We start from the raw sequence: 17,103 nt of genomic DNA, 5'->3' as shown, positions 1-17,103 counted from the left end.
ATGCCTCTGGACCAAGTGTGGAGAATTCTGGGATGAGAAATCAATACTGAGGATCCTGGAGAATCAACCCATGGCCTGCTGAGAAGGCTGGCATCTGAACAAGTGTCTGGTCCTCAGAGTTCCCTGGTCTTGGGAGAAATGTTGGAACATTGTACCAGTAGACACTCTCTAATCTGCATGTTGGAGAAGAGTGAATTTTTCAATGACAGAGACTATGAAGTTGAAAGCGTTCTTGATGGAACTTCAGCAAAGGGCAGACACTGCCAGCTCCCACGTCACCAATGCCCAGTTGTGGGACTCAAAGCACTTCCTGCCACTTACATCCCTCAAGTTACCACGATAACGTGATCTGAATTATAGAGGCAAATAAAGCCAGGAGTAGATAAATGCTCAAGGGAATTCAGCACCTAGACACCAGAAGAGCGATGAAAAAACACCAAATAGGTAAGTTCTTTTAGTGAATTTGAATTTGGATTTGAATTTGAATCTAGCTTTGAAATTGAATCTGGAGGAAACCCATGACGACTGTTATAGAAACAAAAAGGGAACTGGAGATTAATTCAATTCTTTAACAATAAGGCTTTCAGTTTCTAAAATATATAATTCTCTAATTTAAAAATCAGAAGAATTGAAGTACATGGTGATTATTAAAATTGGGCTGGTATTCCATAATCTTAAAACAGTAAAAATGCAAAGAAATTGACAAGGGACTTGTAATGCGTATCTGGGAAGTCTGCCATGTGAAATACAGAAGTTAAAGAAAAAGAAAATGAAAGAGGTTGGCGAAGACTATAACTACTGAAATGGCAGAAAATTTCCCACACCTATGCACATATGTACACACACACACACACACATACACACACACATTCATCCTGGATGCTTTGGCAGAAATTCTGTATTCTAAAATTAAAAAAAAAAAAAAATTAACAAGCTTCCAGCAGAAAGAATGAATTATTTGCAACCACCCCCTCCGTTTCCCAAAGCAGCAATCATAGTTCTGTTAGTCCAGCTTGTAAGGGGCACTTCTGTCTGTTACAGGAGCCGAACTTGTCCGTCTCTTTGCTTCACCCAGGTCCGGAGTCTTGTATGTCTATAACTTCAGCACTACTCACTGTTCCTTTCTTCCTTTCTTCCTTCCTCCCTCGCTCTATGCCTCCCTCCCTCCTTTCCTTCCTTCTTTCTTTCCGTCTTCCTGATATTTATTTATTTATTTATTTATTTATTTATTTATTTATTTATGAGAGAGAAGGGGAGAGAGAGAGAGAGAGCGTAAGCATAGGGAGAGGCAGAGGTTGAGAGAGAGAATCTCAAGCAGGCCCCACACTCAGAGCAGAACCAACTCAGTGCTTGATCTCGGCCCCTGAGATCATGACCTAAACTAAAATCAAGAGTGGGACACATAACTGACTGAGCTACCTAGGTGGCCCCTCTTTTTTTGTTTTATCTATTTCCTATCCACAGAAATGTTTTTCATTTTTTTTTTATATTTTATTTATTTATTTGACAGACAGAGATCCCAAATAGGCAGAGAGGCAGGCAGAGAGAGAGGAGAGAGGAGGAAGCAGGCTGCCTGCAGAACAGAGAGCCCGATGCGGGGCTCGATCCCAGGACCCTGGGATCATGACCCGAGCTGAAGGCAGAGGCTTTAACCAACTGAGCCACCCAGGTGCCCCTGTTTTTCATTTCTTATGATACCAGATATAATTATTTTGTTTTCTCTTTTATTATATTATCTATTATTAATTGGGGGCCTATATTACATGGAAATCTTCTCTTTTATACATACACACACTTTATTTTATTCCCTTTCCAAGTTTCCTAATCCCAATTCCATTCCACTATAAGCATCTATTCTTTTGTTCATAATTTACATTCTTCCCAAATCACTATTACTTATTTACATTACTTTGGATTTTTGAATAATATATAGCCTATTTTGGTGTGTTTTATGCTCATAAACTGCATTAGGCAATACATCTTGTTATGTAATATGTATCAGGAATATTTTAGGATTCTGGCTTTTACTGAACATTTCATTTTTGATATCTATCTATGTTGATGTAGGCAAATCTTATTCTTTCTACTGTTAGTTTATTCCATTATACGTGTATCACAGATTTTCTTTAATTTCTTTTCCTTGACAGCATTTCTAAATCCTTGCCCTCCAAAGCTGCCAGAGATGGACGTTGTCACATCTTTCTGTCAGTGTAGGAGCATTTCTGCAAGAAATAGACCTAATTTTCAGCTGGATGGGGAGAGATATATCTTTACCCCTGGGGATGCTTAGATGTCTGGTTTTTGACTTAGCCAAGGTAAGGGCAGTGGAATTTCTAATCTTTTGTTTAGGGTTTGAAACTCCCCTGACAACATGCAAGGTTAGCTTCTTTACTGATAGTTTACCACTGGCCTAAGCATTTGGATGAGCCTGACTCGACTACTTACCAAACCACTGAAAGCTTTTGGAGGGAGCTCTCCCAAAGATAAATCCTTCGTTCAGGTCTTGGCAGCTCAAGTCAGAGAATCAGCCCACTCCCCGAGCACACAGATTAGGCCCACAGGAGTTCATACTGTGGCTATCTCTGAGATCTCGGATGCTTGCTTGCATTTGCTAAATAAAAGCCTCAAGTGGGTATATATTTTGGGTCTGGTGAGTTAGATCAAATATCTGAACTGGGAAAAACAATACGGATCTATCCCCAGGAGTGGAATAGATGATTCACAGAGTGTATTTCTGTTTAATTTCAATAAATTGCAGAAAGTTCTCTTTATTGGCTTTACTAAACCAAAATGTCAAGGACTTTCATTCCCTCCAACTGTGGATGTCATCTGAAATTTTTAATTTCTATCAATATGATTGATATATAAAGGCATGTTAGCATGACTTCAGTGTGCACTTCTCTGAATCCGAAAGTGTTATATATAAAAATTTTATATTTATAAAAATATACTTTTATATTTATATATAATATACTTATAATATAAATATATATAAATCATATACAATATATTAATATATCATTAATGTATGTAATATATTATATATAAAATACATATTTATAAGATATACAAATATACTTTTTGTTTATATATAAACACAAAAAGAGATATATACTTTTTGAAAATGTATGTACTTTTCAGGTTTTCTCTTTGTGAATTTATATAGTTTAATCCCTTGCCCATTTTTTTTAATTTGAGGGGTTTTTTTTAAAGATTTTATTTTTTTGAGAGAGAGAGAGTGAGTGAGAGTGTGAGAGGGGAGAAGGTCAGAGGGAGATCAGACTCCTCAAGGAGCCGGGAGTCCAATGCGAGACTCGACCCCAGGACTCCGGGATCATGACCTGAGCCAAAGGCAGTGGCTTAACTACCTGAGTCACCCAGGCACCCCTCTTTTATCTTGAGGAATTCCTTAAATATCCTTGATATTAATCTTTAACTAGTTTGTTACTTTTCTGTTAGCTAAAATCTATTATAATTCTATTTCAATTCCCTCTTTCATAAAGTAGAAATAGTAATAGTACCTCTAGCTCCTTTTTTTCCCTCTAAAGTTTAAATGAGATAATACATGTAAAACACTAGTACAGCATTTACATTTGACAAGAATTCAATGCATACTGGTTATCTATTAAGCTTTTTCAAATTAAGCTAATACTTTTGTTGTACCTAGATAAACATATAAACTTAGTTTTAAATTTAATTTTAATCTATACTTAAATTGAATGATTTCTTCTGTATCATATTTAATCCAGGACTGAAGTCTCAAGCTAGGCACAGGAAGTTTAGAATGTAGACTAGACTAGTGACAGATGGAGGAGATGCAGCTGGGAAATCAGAAGCCATTACTCTGCACTTGAACTCACACAGGCACCCCAGCCTGTGTGAGCAGTGGACTCTGCCCTTCAAGCTGACCTGCCTTTCCACAGTAAGCACCTGACCTGCTGATGACAGAGGGACCCACATCTCTTCATTTGGGCACAGTTTTATCTATTGCATCCATATATTTGTATTTTCAAAATTGCAACACTTTCATCACCATTACTCTTGCCCCTAGTGTGTGGTTTATCATCCAACATGTCAAAATATTTTGAAAAATGTATCATGTAATACAAAGTCTAAGTTGTATCTGATCTCTTTATGAAGAAGAAGAAACCTAAAAGGGAAAGAATAAAATACACTAGAATGTCTTGATAGGAAATAGAATCATTCATAAAGTCATGAAGCAAAATATGTTTTCTAAACTTTGTATTACAGATACTGGCAAACAGAGATAGATAAGGAAAACAATGGGTCAATTGGAATGTTCTAATATGTGCATAAAGTTTTCTCTCAGTAGAAACTTTTCCTTTTAGTTACTAAACAAATTCTCCAAACATTGAAAATATTTCAGAAGTTCTCAGGAAATGATAATAAAGTAAACTGCTAGTATTTGATAGATTCCCACCTTCGTGTCTTTTCTTGGCTCTTTCAATCAATACCTCTGTTCTTGGCCAGATTCCTTACTGGCAAGGAGTTCTGGGGAGCATTTTATACTCATTTATCTAACTCAGATCTGTATAAGATGCATGCTGTCCTAAATTGTGTATGGGTAGCCTAGATTGATAAAAATATTTCATCCCTTCAAATTAACTCCTGGAGTACTCTGTTAAGCAGATGAAAGATGACATCTAGGCACAGAGGAAAACAGTAAAATGTGAATTCCATTAGCAGAGACAGCCACAGACAAGGGAGAAAGGATGTGGCTTCATGTGTGTATAGACTTTCCTCTGGAACCTTCTTTGACTTTCCTAAGCAAAATCATCATTACCTCTTCTTAATTCCACAGGATGTACTTTCAGAATACTTTGATTAATCTAATTATAATCACGTTCTCTGGAGATCTGCTAGATCACATGTATATATGAAATAACTACTTTTTTTTTAAAGCTTTCAGGCCAGCTATTGACTTTTATTATATTAATCAGTAAATTTCAATTACTTAATCAAGTAAATTACAGAGTGTTATAGACTTAGGGACTGTGCATATGTTCAAGCTTTCCAAACTGAGCTGGCCCTCTTATGTAATTCAATGAGCAATATAGCTGTACTTTTATGGCATTTGGATTATTAAGAAGCTCTTACCAGATAACACGCCATTCTGTAAACCATATGTCGATATGTTCAAGTCTCAGAAATGTAATAGGGAGTGTACCTTTTATTGTATTGTGCTGTGATTGTATCATAATCAAGATGTAGAAGGCAAGAAGCAGTAGTAATAGACGCACTAGTCACATCTCATAAGCCATGAGTGAAGAGATATATTTGGAGGAGTAACAAAAGGAAAGGCTGTGAGACAGGAAGAGAAGAGGTAAAGGAGAATGAGGACAGAGCTTAAACAGAGATTTGCAGTGTAAAAGAAATGCTAGGAACAAGAGCAGTCAATGTAGAGGCTGTCAGCAGAGAAGGCAGTTTGGATTTTCCTAATTGGCAGATCATTAGAGCTTTGCCCAAGACAGGACTCAGGAATGAATAGAAGTGGAAGTGAGACTTAAGGATAGCTTGCAGTTAATGAGACACATTAATGGCATTACTTGGCGTGCCTGGGTGGCTCAGTCGGTTAAGTGCTGGACCTGTGATTTTGGCTCAGGTCATGATCTTGGAATCAGGGGAATCAAGTCCCATGTAGGACTCCATACCAGTTGTGGACATTGCAGAAGACTCTCTCTCTCCCTTTCCTGCCCCTTCCTCCTGCATGCATGTGTGTGCACACACTCACTCTCTCTTTCTCTCAAAAAAAAAAAAAAAAAAAGGCATTACTATTCTACTCTTCTCTTTAAAGTCAAGAGAACACTTCTTAGAAAATGGAGATGAAAACTCTTTCTTTTAAAAAACAGGTAGGGGCGCCTGGGTGGCTCAGGGGTTAAGCCGCTGCCTTCGGCTCAGGTCATGATCCCAGGTCCTGGGTTCAAGCCCCACATCGGGCTTTCTGCTCAGCAGGGAGCCTGCTTCCTCCTCTCTCTCTGCCTGCCTCTCTGCCTACTTGTGATTTCTCTCTGTCAAATAAATAAATAAATAAATAAATAAATAAAAAAAACAGGTAATAGCTATAATTCTAAACCAGAGATTATGAAGAATAGCTGTTGAATACAGTAACATTGCAGACCTTAGAAGTCTGGGAGCAGTAAGTACATTCATTCATCTCGTGTTAGCCCTAGATGGAGTTCTCCCAAGGCAGATGTCATAGTTCTATAGGAAACAATAAAGAATATCTTATCCAGAGCAGTAATTCTGGACAACCTGATAGACTGAAGAGCAATCTCTAAACTCCATTCCACTCTAAGTATTGGAAAGAAACATAAGACAGGAAGAGAGAGTACATAGATCAGCCATTGTCATAAGAAGTCACAGTCAGTGGTACAGAGGAAAGTGCAACAGCAATTGGCTTTACACACAAAAAGATCTAGCTAAATCATCTCACAACACAAAAAAACCTTTGCTTCTTGGACCTACACTCTAAGCCATGCTGATTTATTGCTTCAACAACAACTAAAAAAATTGGACCACACTGGGTAGATAAATCCCCTAGATCTCTTGGGTACCGTATAAATGAAGGCCACAGAGTTTAAAAGAAAAGCTTGAGGCAGTTTTTGGGAAAGTACAATCAAGAGAGAAAAGAACATTTCAAACAGAAGGAAGTAACTGTATAAGGGGAAAAACAGAAGTGAATGAGAGAGTTGGGGCAGTCAAATTTTCATAGTAAGTTTAGCATGGCTGGCCATTAATGTGCCTTGGGAAAAGGGGCCAAAATGAGAACCCCAAGTCAGGCCAAGTCATAAAGAGCCCTTTGTAAGTCATGACAGGTAGTGATGGTGGAAATGGGATGGAAGGAATGAATAGAGAGTAGTTGGTCAAAGTGAGGGCTTTATGCTTTCTGTAAAGCACCAATAGGATGATGATTCTGTCATTTTCATAGTCACACAGGTAAAAGAAAATTAGGAAATAATTCCTCCTTCATATTTCTTCCTGCTGATGATTTTTGCTCTGTATTAGCGTCTTTTTATTTAAATTTTAGTTTCTCCTACTTAGCTATCTATTGTGTTAGTAAAACATTAACCTACTATTGCATTCATTCTGTGTTAGGCAGTGAGTCCAAAAGTTCATTCTTACAACCACAGTAAAGATACAGGGCTCTTACAGGGGGCAAATTAGTAATTAATAATAATAACAAGGAATTACGTTTTTCTGTGTCAGCTAATTGAAAGTTAGAAGTCAAACAATATATAAACTTCCCTAATGGAGGTAGGTCCTATGTAAACTGGGTAAGAGATATAGCTACTCTACAAACTACTCCCTGGCTGATTTGGATCCCACAACATCTGGACTAAGAAGCCCTCTTGTCATGCAGAATAGCTTGGGGTGCTCTGATCAACACAGGGAAGGCTATGAAGATCTGACTTTTTCAAACGCATTTTGAAGTCTTCTTAAAACGAAGCATCATAAAGGTGAGTATTTTAAACAAATGTTCTACAGAATACTGTATCAAGGCAACAGGTCCGGAGCAAGTGGATTACAGAATAGCTATCAGGGGGCAGCCAAAGTCAGAGAGGAAGAATTTGTATAGGAACAAGAATCACAATTATCTAACTATCTATTTATTTATTTATCTATTACCATTTAACCAGTGTTGAGGAATTTATAGTATGTGTTAAAACATAATAGACCACACAAGATTAAAAAATAAGTAAATTGATCGATGCAATGAATAAATTATTGCACAGTAAATACAGAAGGAAGTTAGAACACAATGATGCAAACCAAAGGTCCCATGAGGACAGTAAAGGTAGAGCAAAATGTTGATTTTATTCTCACTAGTACCCAAAGCAAAGAGTAGGACCATTCTGCATATTTTTTCAACAACTGAGACCTGAATATTTCTTCTATGATTTCTCAAAGCAGAATCACATTTGATCTGAAGTAGAATATATATGAAGTAAAATTAATGTTTCTGCTTTTTTAACTTCCTCTTCCCCCAATTCACATTAAAGCAGAAAGTCAAATTGGAGTTCTCTAAGAGTTAAATTCACTAAGAGCCAAAAGCAGTGAGGTTCAAGTGTACAGCCTGAGATAAAATCTAAACTTCCTGAAAAGCCACCCAGATGCCAAATTATTTACCATGTTCCTTTAAATGTCAATGAAACCTGAGGAGGCCTTCCCTTGCTCCAGGATTAAGTGTGTGTGTGGTGGGCTAAGAAGAATATACTTATCACCTCTTTCCTGAGATCTTACTTAGACAAATTTATTTCATTTTATAGACTATCTCATTCCACTAGAGACTGTCTCTTTACTCAATCAAATCATGCTGTGTTAAACACCAAATCTAGTATTTTATTTCCACCAAGTGTAACATGGACACAAGAATTTGGGCTGGCATTTTAGGTAGAAAAAGGCTTACAATGAAGAACAATAACAGACATAATCACCAGGCTTCTTTGTCCCTCTTGCCATTTTTTCTACTTGCCCAATACTTTCCACTGGCAAGAATCTTTTTTTTTTCCTTTTCTTTTTTTTTTTTTTCCATTTTATTTTATTTTATTCCTTTTCAGTGTTCCAAAATTCATTGTTTATGCACCACACCCAGTGCTCCATGCAATATGTGTCCTCCATAATGCCCACCACCAGGTTCACTCAATCCCCACACCCCTCCCCTCTGAAACCCTCAGTTTGTTTCTCAGAGTCCACAGTCTCTCATGGTTTGTCTCCTCCTCCAATTTCCCCCAACTCACTTCTCCTGTTCATCTCCCAATGTCCTCTGTGTTATTCCTTATGCTCCACAAGTAAGTGAAACCATATGATACTTGACTCTCTCTGCTTGACTTATTTCACTCAGCATAATCTCTTCCAGTCCCATCCATGTTGATATAAAAGTTGCATATTCATCCTTTCTGATGGAGGCATAATACTCCGTTGTATATATGAGACTGACGCGCTACCTATTGCGCTAATGAGGCACCTTCTGTTGTATATATGGACCATATCTTCTTTATCCATTCGTCTATTGAAGGGCATCTTGGCTCTTTCCACAGTTTGGCGACTGTGGCCATTGCTGCTATGAACATGGGGGGATAGATGGCCCTTCTTTTCACTATATCTGTATCTTTGGGGTAAATACCCAGTAGTGCAATTGCAGGGTCATAGGGAAGCTCTATTTTTAATTTCTTAAGGAATTTCCACACTGTTTTCCAAAGTGGCAGCACCAACTTGCATTCCCACCAACAGTGTAAGAGGGTTCCTTTTCTCCACATCCTCTCCAACACTTCTTGTTTACTGTCTTGTTAATTTTGGCCATTCTAACTGGTGTAAGGTGGTATCTCAATGTGGTTTTGATTTGAATCTCCCTGATGGCTAATGATGATGAACATTTTTTCATGTGTCTGTTAGCCATTTCTATGTCTTCTTTGGAGAAGTGTCTGTTCTTGTCTTCTGCCCATTTTTTGACATGATTATCTGCTTTGTGTGTGTTGAGTTTGAGGAGTTCTTTACTCGACCATTCTCTTACATCATACACAAAGATAAACTCGAAATGGATAAAAGACCTCAACATGAGGCAGGAATCTATCAAAATCCTAAAGGAGAACATAGGCAGTAACCTCTTCGACATCAGCCACAGCAACTTCTTTCAAGATATGTCTCCAAAGGCAAAGGAAACAAAAGGGAAAATGAACTTTTGGGACTTCATCAAGATCAAAAGCTTCTGCACAGCAAAGGAGACAGTCTACAAAACAAAGAGGCAACCCACGGAATGGTAGAAGATATTCACAAACGACACTACAGACAAAGGACTGATATCCACCAGCAAGAATCTTAACATAGTTGCCATTTTAAAATGGTATACAAATTTTGCTTTCTATCTGCTCCATCCCAACTTAGCTATACTAACTTTACAGAATGAGCTGTTTAAGAGTAAATTTGTAGCATTGTTTGACCTTTTTGCCTCTGTGCTCAGAGTATTGAGAGGGCAAAAATTTGCCTCAATCCCTTAAAGATGTGAAATCATTTTCTGGTCACTAGTTAGACATTTTTTGCCTCATTCAGAGGAAATGGTAGTGTCCAGCTGAAACACTTCAGGTGTTTGCCCTTTGAAAAACTGGATAGATCACTTCATATTTAAGGAATAAGGTAAGCATTCTCTTGTGTTGAAGATACATATACTTGTATACATAAACACATACACATATTTATTTATTACATAAACATATTTATATATGTAAATATACTTACGTACATATTCACATATTTAGATATTAAAATAGTATTTTCATTTTAATTATTAAATTAAAATTAATTATTAAAAGGTTAAAATAATATTTTAAGCATTAAAAAAGAAAATTAAATCAGTAAGGATTGGGCAAATCCTAAAATTTATTTATTTATTTGTTTTAAATATTTTATTCTTTTATTTGACAGAGAGAGAGATAAGTAGGCAGAGAGGCAGGCAGAGAGAGAGAGGGGGAAGCAGGCCCCGCTGAGCAGAGAGCCTGATGCAGGGCTCCATCCCAGGACCCCAGGATCGTGACTCAAGCTGAAGGCAATGGCTTAACCCACTGAGCCACCCAGGCACCCCAAATCCTAAAATTTAAAACAAACCAAAACAATAAATTGAACTGTATTTTATAGATGTAATAAAACCACCCTGAATGGGGAAAAGTTAGAACTAATCTAAATAACTTTTTCAGTACTGTGTGCCTGGAGGCATTGATACCTGGTGGCAATAAGCTTATCTAGAGACCAGATTTGTTTTCTTGATTTTCCTCTCTAAAAGCCCCTTGGAGGAATGACTGATTGCAGGGCTGATGCTGGAAAAATTCAAGATTAGCCTGGAACATCTTATGCTACAAAGTAAGCAAGTGCTCAAAAACAAAATGATGGTGACATGTCAGGACATAAGAACCGTGTTGAAGGAGCTCCCACTGGCTAATGAGTGACAATTTGAGCAACTAGATTATCCCAATGATGGGAAAAACTAACCTTGTGTGCTTCCTAATGAAATTCACTGAGAAGGTCTTAATGTCACTAATGAAGCATTCTTGCCAAAAATTCAGAACCTAGGTCAAATCATGTGGAAACAACAGATAATCTTAAATTGAGGAATATTCTATAGCATAACTATTTTCTGCACTTCAAAAGTATTAGTATTTTATATGACAAAGACAATCAACAAGCCTATAGAAAGATGCTCAACATCACTAATTATTAGAGAAATACACATAAAAATGGAGGTTCCCCAAGAAATAAGAAATAGAACTACTGCATGATCCAACAATCCCATTTGTGGGTATATATCCAAAAGAACTAAAAGCAGAGTGTTGAAGAAATGTTCACACACCATGTTTATAATAGCATATTCACAATAGTTGAAAGGTAGAAACAACCCAATATCCATCAGTAGATGAATGGATAAACAAAATATAATGTAGACATACAATAGAATATTATTCAGCCATACAAAAAAAGGAAATCCTATCACATGTTACAACATAGATGAACCTTTAGGACATTATGGTACATAAAATAAGCCAGTCAAAAAAGAATACTGTATGATTCCACTCATATGAGGAATCTGAAGTAGTCAGAATCATAACAGGAAGTAGAACGGTGATGGTCAGGTGCTTGGGGGAGGTGGAAAGGGGAGTTGTTCAATTAATATACAGTTTAAAGATTACAATATGAAGAAGTTTTGGAGGATGGTTTAACAACAATATGATATACTTAACATTGCTGAACTGTGCATTTAAAATAGGTTAGGATGGGGGCGCCTGGGTGGCTCAGTGGGTTAAGCCACTGCCTTCGGCTCAGGTCATGATCCCAGGTCCTGGGTTCAAGCCCCACATCGGGCTTTCTGCTCAGCAAGGAGCCTGCTTCCTCCTCTCTCTCTGCCTGCCTCTCTGCCTACTTGTGATTTCTCTCTGTCAAATAAATAAATAAAATCTTTAAAAAAAAAATAGGTTAGGATGATAAAGTTTATGTTATGTGTTTTTCTCACACACAAACAAACACCAAAAAAATGAAAAAGAAAAATGATATAAGGACAGGCAAAAAAAAAAAAACCAAAAAAAAAAAAACTGTTTAAGAGAGACAAGGCAGTTATATTTACTTCATAATCTTGGATTTGATGCTGCACTTCAAGAGACAGTTACAAGGGACATTCTTATGCCCAACTGGAAAAAAAAATTGAATAAGATTTGTTTACTAGATAATAGTATTATATTAATGTTGAATATCCTGGTATTGATAACTATAGTGAGGTTATGTAAATGAATATCCTTGTTCTTTGAAAGTCACACTTAGGAAGTTTTAGGGATAAGGGGATATGATATTTCAATGTAGTCTTAAATGTTTCAAGAAAAGACATACATTATGTGTATTGGGAGTGTGTGGGTATATTCATGAGAGAGAAAAACCAAATGTGTCAAAATGTGAAATTGTGAAACTTGGTAAAGGATATACAAAATTCTTTGTAGTGTTTTTGCAACTTTTCTATAGGGGTAAAATTATTTCCAAAATAAAAATTAAAAATATCAAATCAACAAGATATGGTAAATTGATAAATCTTCAAAGATTTATTAAATCTTCAAAAATTTAACATTTTTATATATCATACATAATCAAACCAAATAGATGGAATTAATTAGCTTCATAGAGTATCAAATAACCCATCAGCAAGCCTGTGTCTAGGGATTGTGTGAAAACTGTCTGTACCTAGCTCTGATACTTATAATTTGCTTCTTATTTAAATACAGAGAAAAAACTGAATTATTTGTTAATTACAGTTCTTCATGTAAATAATCAGACATCTGGGCAAATTGACATGCAAACATGTATTAATAGAGAATTATTAAAATTCCCTTGCCGGGACATAACATATAGATTGCCTTATACCTCTGTGAATTTAACAATGAAATTTGATGTAGGAAAAAGTAAATAGGTTACAGGAATTTTCGTTTCTAAATGTATTTTAATCACCAACTGACAAAATGGCATTTGCTTATAATACTATATATAGAGGTTGGGAAAGTCCCTGCCCCTTACTGGGAAATTTTTCTAATAGAATATATACCTCACAGGAAGGAGAAAATAGATTATTTGTATATAGCTTAGTGATTTATTTGCATATTAATTTGTTCTGCTTTCCTTGCTATGGAAGTTGGGGTGGGGGAGAGGGGAGAAGAAAAGAGAGGAGGAGTAGGAGAAGTAGGGAGGAGAGGGAAGAAGAGAGATAAGAGAAGACAAGGGGAGAGGGACTGGGGAGAGAAGAGTGAGGAAAGATATTTTGAAAGAAAGTCAGTCAGGGACTGCCCTCCACCCCCACCCCAAGAGAAAACCACTGTTAAAAGGATTTTACATCACCCTGGAAGGAGCCTCCATCCTTTCCCATGTGTCAAAAACCTGGTTGGATGACAGGGTGTTGGACGGAGGAATAATCAGATTAAAAACAACCTGTCTGCCTTATGCTCAAGTTGAGCACTTCATTGGCTTCCCTGCTCCACTGGAAAGCCTGCTTCTCCCTCTTCCACTCCGCCTGCTTGTGTTTCCTCCCTCACTGTGTGTCTCTCTCTGTCAAATAAATACATAAAATCTTTAAAAATAATAATAAATAAATAAAAACAGCCTGCCAACAAGCCCATAAAAACCCCTAGATCTAAATACCAAATCATCAACTGTTAGGGCCAGTTTAATGTTAAAAACCTGTTTAACTATTAGGGCCTGCTTAGCCAGAGCAACTCTATATTGCCTAGGTAACCATATTGTTGTTTACATCCACAGACTTCACTCCGGGAATAAAAGCCCCCGTAGTTCCTGGTATGGTTCCGGGTATCGATCCCGGGAGTAAAAGCCTTAACAATAGAAGCCACATAGCTTGGGTCTGCGGTTATGCCCTATAAAACCAGTCTGTGAGACGGAGAGGGGGTCGCTCTCTTCGGAGGCGGCCCTGGCCGGTCAGTCTGACTTCTAATGCTTGGCATAGAATAAGGCTTTGCATAACTTTCACTTTGTCTCAGTCTCGTTCCTTTGGTAACGGACCCCAACACAACCCTCTCAGATCCCCTCCCTGTTTGGGAGCTTTGTACTATAAACTTCGCTTTACTCTCACTCAGTAAACCTCCCTTTGCTGCCATCACTCTGTCTGGTCTACCTCTTCATTCTTGGAAGTGGCATGACAGAGAATCACAAAGGAAAAGAAATCCTGTAACAGGAGAGAAAGGGGGAGGGAATGAGAAGGGGGAGGAAAGGCAAATGAAGGCAAAAGGAAGTGGGGAGAGAAGGAGAAGTAAAGGTAGGGAAGGGAGGAATAGGAGAGAAGGAAAGGGAGAGAGAAGAGCAGAGGAGAGTTTTAAGTGCATTCTGTTCTTTATATTTTTCTCTCCCCTATAAATAAGATTCTGCCTTCCTTGGCTTCAGAATAGAAATTACTTGGTAAGAACATCCTGACAGGGCTTTTAAAAAAGATTATGTTATGTTATATTGGTTACCCCCACTCGGAAGGGCAAAGAATGTTTGGGTGGGCAGGGGGGTGGGGTGGGGGAGGAAGAGAGGCCAAAGGGATAAGAGAAAGGAAGCTAACATGTTCCTCTCAGGGTATTTTGTTAGCTTAAAACATCCAGGAAAGGAGAGTCCCAATAATGACTCATTAAATCTCCCTCTGTAGACGTGATGATTGAGGTCCTAAAATATTGTTATTTAATTTATAAGATAGATTAATTAGAAAGTTTCTGTATCCTAAAGAGAAGGAAAAAATAATTCTTCCTCTATCCTTCTGGGTTCATCTGTGGGACCCCTATAATAAAAGACAGATTAACAAGAGAAAAACAAGTTTATTAACATGAATACCTTAGGTGTACTTGGGAGGTACCCATGAAAAAGTGAGTAACTCCCATAGATGGCTTGGATTCAGACTTAAATACCATCTTAAAAGGAAAAGGGGAAAAGAGAGGTAGGCCTCTTAAAGGGGAGTGAAGGACTATCAGGAAAGATGAATGAAGATGAACGGGCCCTTAGAAGTATAGGTAAGAGATACGATAGTGACAAAGTGGTCTGGGTGTGGTGTTGACTTCTAGTCCCCTCCCTGAGACAAGAGCCGATCTTCCAGGGTTGAGGAAACTCCCAGCAAGGAACTGATAACTGAATCCTTTTTGAAGGATCTGTCCTCAGGCAGATAGGGGAGTTCGGAGAGATCCTGTTTAAGTTCCTATAGCTCAAGATAATCAATATACCACAGTGACGTATGTTGTGGTGGCCAGTTCTGAATTCCTGCAGTCACATTTTGGAGGAGCGCATTCTGCTGTCCTTCAACACCTAAATTTGTGACTGCAGGCTTTTATCAGTTTTTTCCCCAATGTGGTCCGTGAGATTGAGATCTTCTTTTGTTTCTCAGAACACTTAACTAATAATAGGACCTGGATTGGCCACCAAGCAGCTCTGTGTTCAGTCTCATCACCCATTTCTACTCATGGAGCACTTAGCATTAGAGTGTCATAGTTGGATGTGTAGCCTAGGATTCTTACAGAAACAATTTGCCGCACTGACTTTAATTTGGTAAATAATACAGTAACCCCCCGTGGAAGTCCACTATTTGCCTGGCACTGGTTTAGCTATAGTAAATAAGCCCTGAAAAATAAGGAAATTTAAGGATTACCCCTGAAGCGGTAGAGCTAGGTTCTTGTCTCACCGAGTCCAAGGATGAATCTTGCAGACAAAGGAGAGTGAATAAAGCCATAGAAGTTTATTAAGCAAGGATACAAACAAAAAGCTCTCAGGAGTGAGGGGTTCCGGACGAGGTGGCCAACGTGGGCCTCCAGGGACAGTCTTTCATTTAGAACTGACCAGGGAGCTTGTGGCCTTATCATTCTTGTGATGTCTTGGTTTGAGTAAAGACTGGTGATTACATCTTTAATGGCTGACACCGTTTTTAGGCACAGGTCATTATCGTAAAAAAGACACTCTCCCTCACCCCCCGACACATGCTGAGGGCAAGGTGGTCTGGTTTGTTCCCTTATCTCTGGTTTCCTTACATTTCCACGTTTTGGGGATTTTTGTGAGCCTGGTCATGGAGCCCCCTATCTATTTCTCCCTACAAGTAAAGCCCTACTTGTCCTTTACTCACCTTTAGGAAGAAAAGAATTTCCCTCATATCCCTAATCATCAATTTTGGTGGAGAAACTAAAACATTTTTGAAAAAAGTAACTAATTAAACAGATATTTATTTAGCTGTATTTTATGGACAAGGTGCTAAGGAGGGTAAAATCAAAGCCTCTACTTTCTAGATATTTACCGTGCTGTAGGCAAGAGGATATATATGGAAATTAATAAGACAATCGAATTAATACAACAGTTTATCCTGGCAACAACATATTTCTTCTTCTTTCCAAAAAAGAAGAAATGGAAGCTCAATCTATTTTCTTTTCCCTCTATGTCTGGCCCTTCCGTGAACCTTGTTTTCATCACTCCTTCCATGGTTTGCTATTTCACAATTCCTTTATATTTTTAGGGCAAGATATTTCTGGCATTTAGCTTTGTGCCTGTTGCAAAGAATATGCTTAATACTTTTTTTTTTAAATGAAGTGTTAAAAACAAGACACTAGACCCATAATGTAGTCACTTACACTAACCCCAAACCAAATGGAGATTTGATTATAGTTTTGCGCCCCCGCATCCCAAATGGAATCTTAAACCATTCAATCAGGAATTATCTGATCAGCAGTAATTAAATAATCCACCTGAAAACCCAAGCCATGCCCTAAGGGAAAGTGACCCTGTCATAACTAATCTGCCTTTTTAATCTACTGTAACATCTTTGTTCCAGCTTCTTTCTTCCTATGCATCTGTCATTTTGTACAGCTCCTGGGAGCTCCTCTCTTTCTGCTAGGTTGGGTGCAGCCTGATTCATGAACTGTTGAATAAAGCCAGTAAGATCTTTAAAATTTACTTAGTTGAATTTTGGTTTTTAGCAGAAGGTAACAAAAAAGAGATTGACAAAACATAAGTGACAAGAACGTAGCTTAGAGCTCTAAGCAAGTTCCTTAACAGTGGTGTTAAAGAAGCAAAATCCAACAGAGTAGGTTTGAAGATCTG

The 17,103-nt window shown here is 37.8% G+C and overlaps 1 protein-coding gene across 4 annotated transcripts in view; it reads left to right on the top strand.

The window, feature by feature from the left end:
- Nucleotides 1-331: 331 nt before the first annotated feature.
- Nucleotides 332-17,103, top strand: part of LOC111142104 (kynureninase) — a 134,381-nt gene continuing 117,609 nt past the window's right edge. For 2 of the 4 annotated variants that reach the window (XM_022495064.1, XM_022495082.1), the window contains exon 1: nt 332-444. The gene's annotated coding sequence lies outside the window, so the exon portion shown is untranslated. Of the gene's footprint in view, nt 445-7,421; nt 7,479-17,103 lie in introns of those variants that run through there. The other 2 variants (XM_022495075.1, XM_022495090.1) reach the window with 2 other exon arrangements.

Source organism: Enhydra lutris, unplaced genomic scaffold (assembly GCF_002288905.1).
Source record: "Enhydra lutris kenyoni isolate GAN:26980312 unplaced genomic scaffold, ASM228890v2 scaffoldscaffold1, whole genome shotgun sequence".
Lineage (NCBI taxonomy): Eukaryota > Metazoa > Chordata > Mammalia > Carnivora > Mustelidae > Enhydra > Enhydra lutris.
Note: the sequence above shows the minus strand (reverse complement) of the source record. Positions and strands in the feature narration are given on the sequence as shown.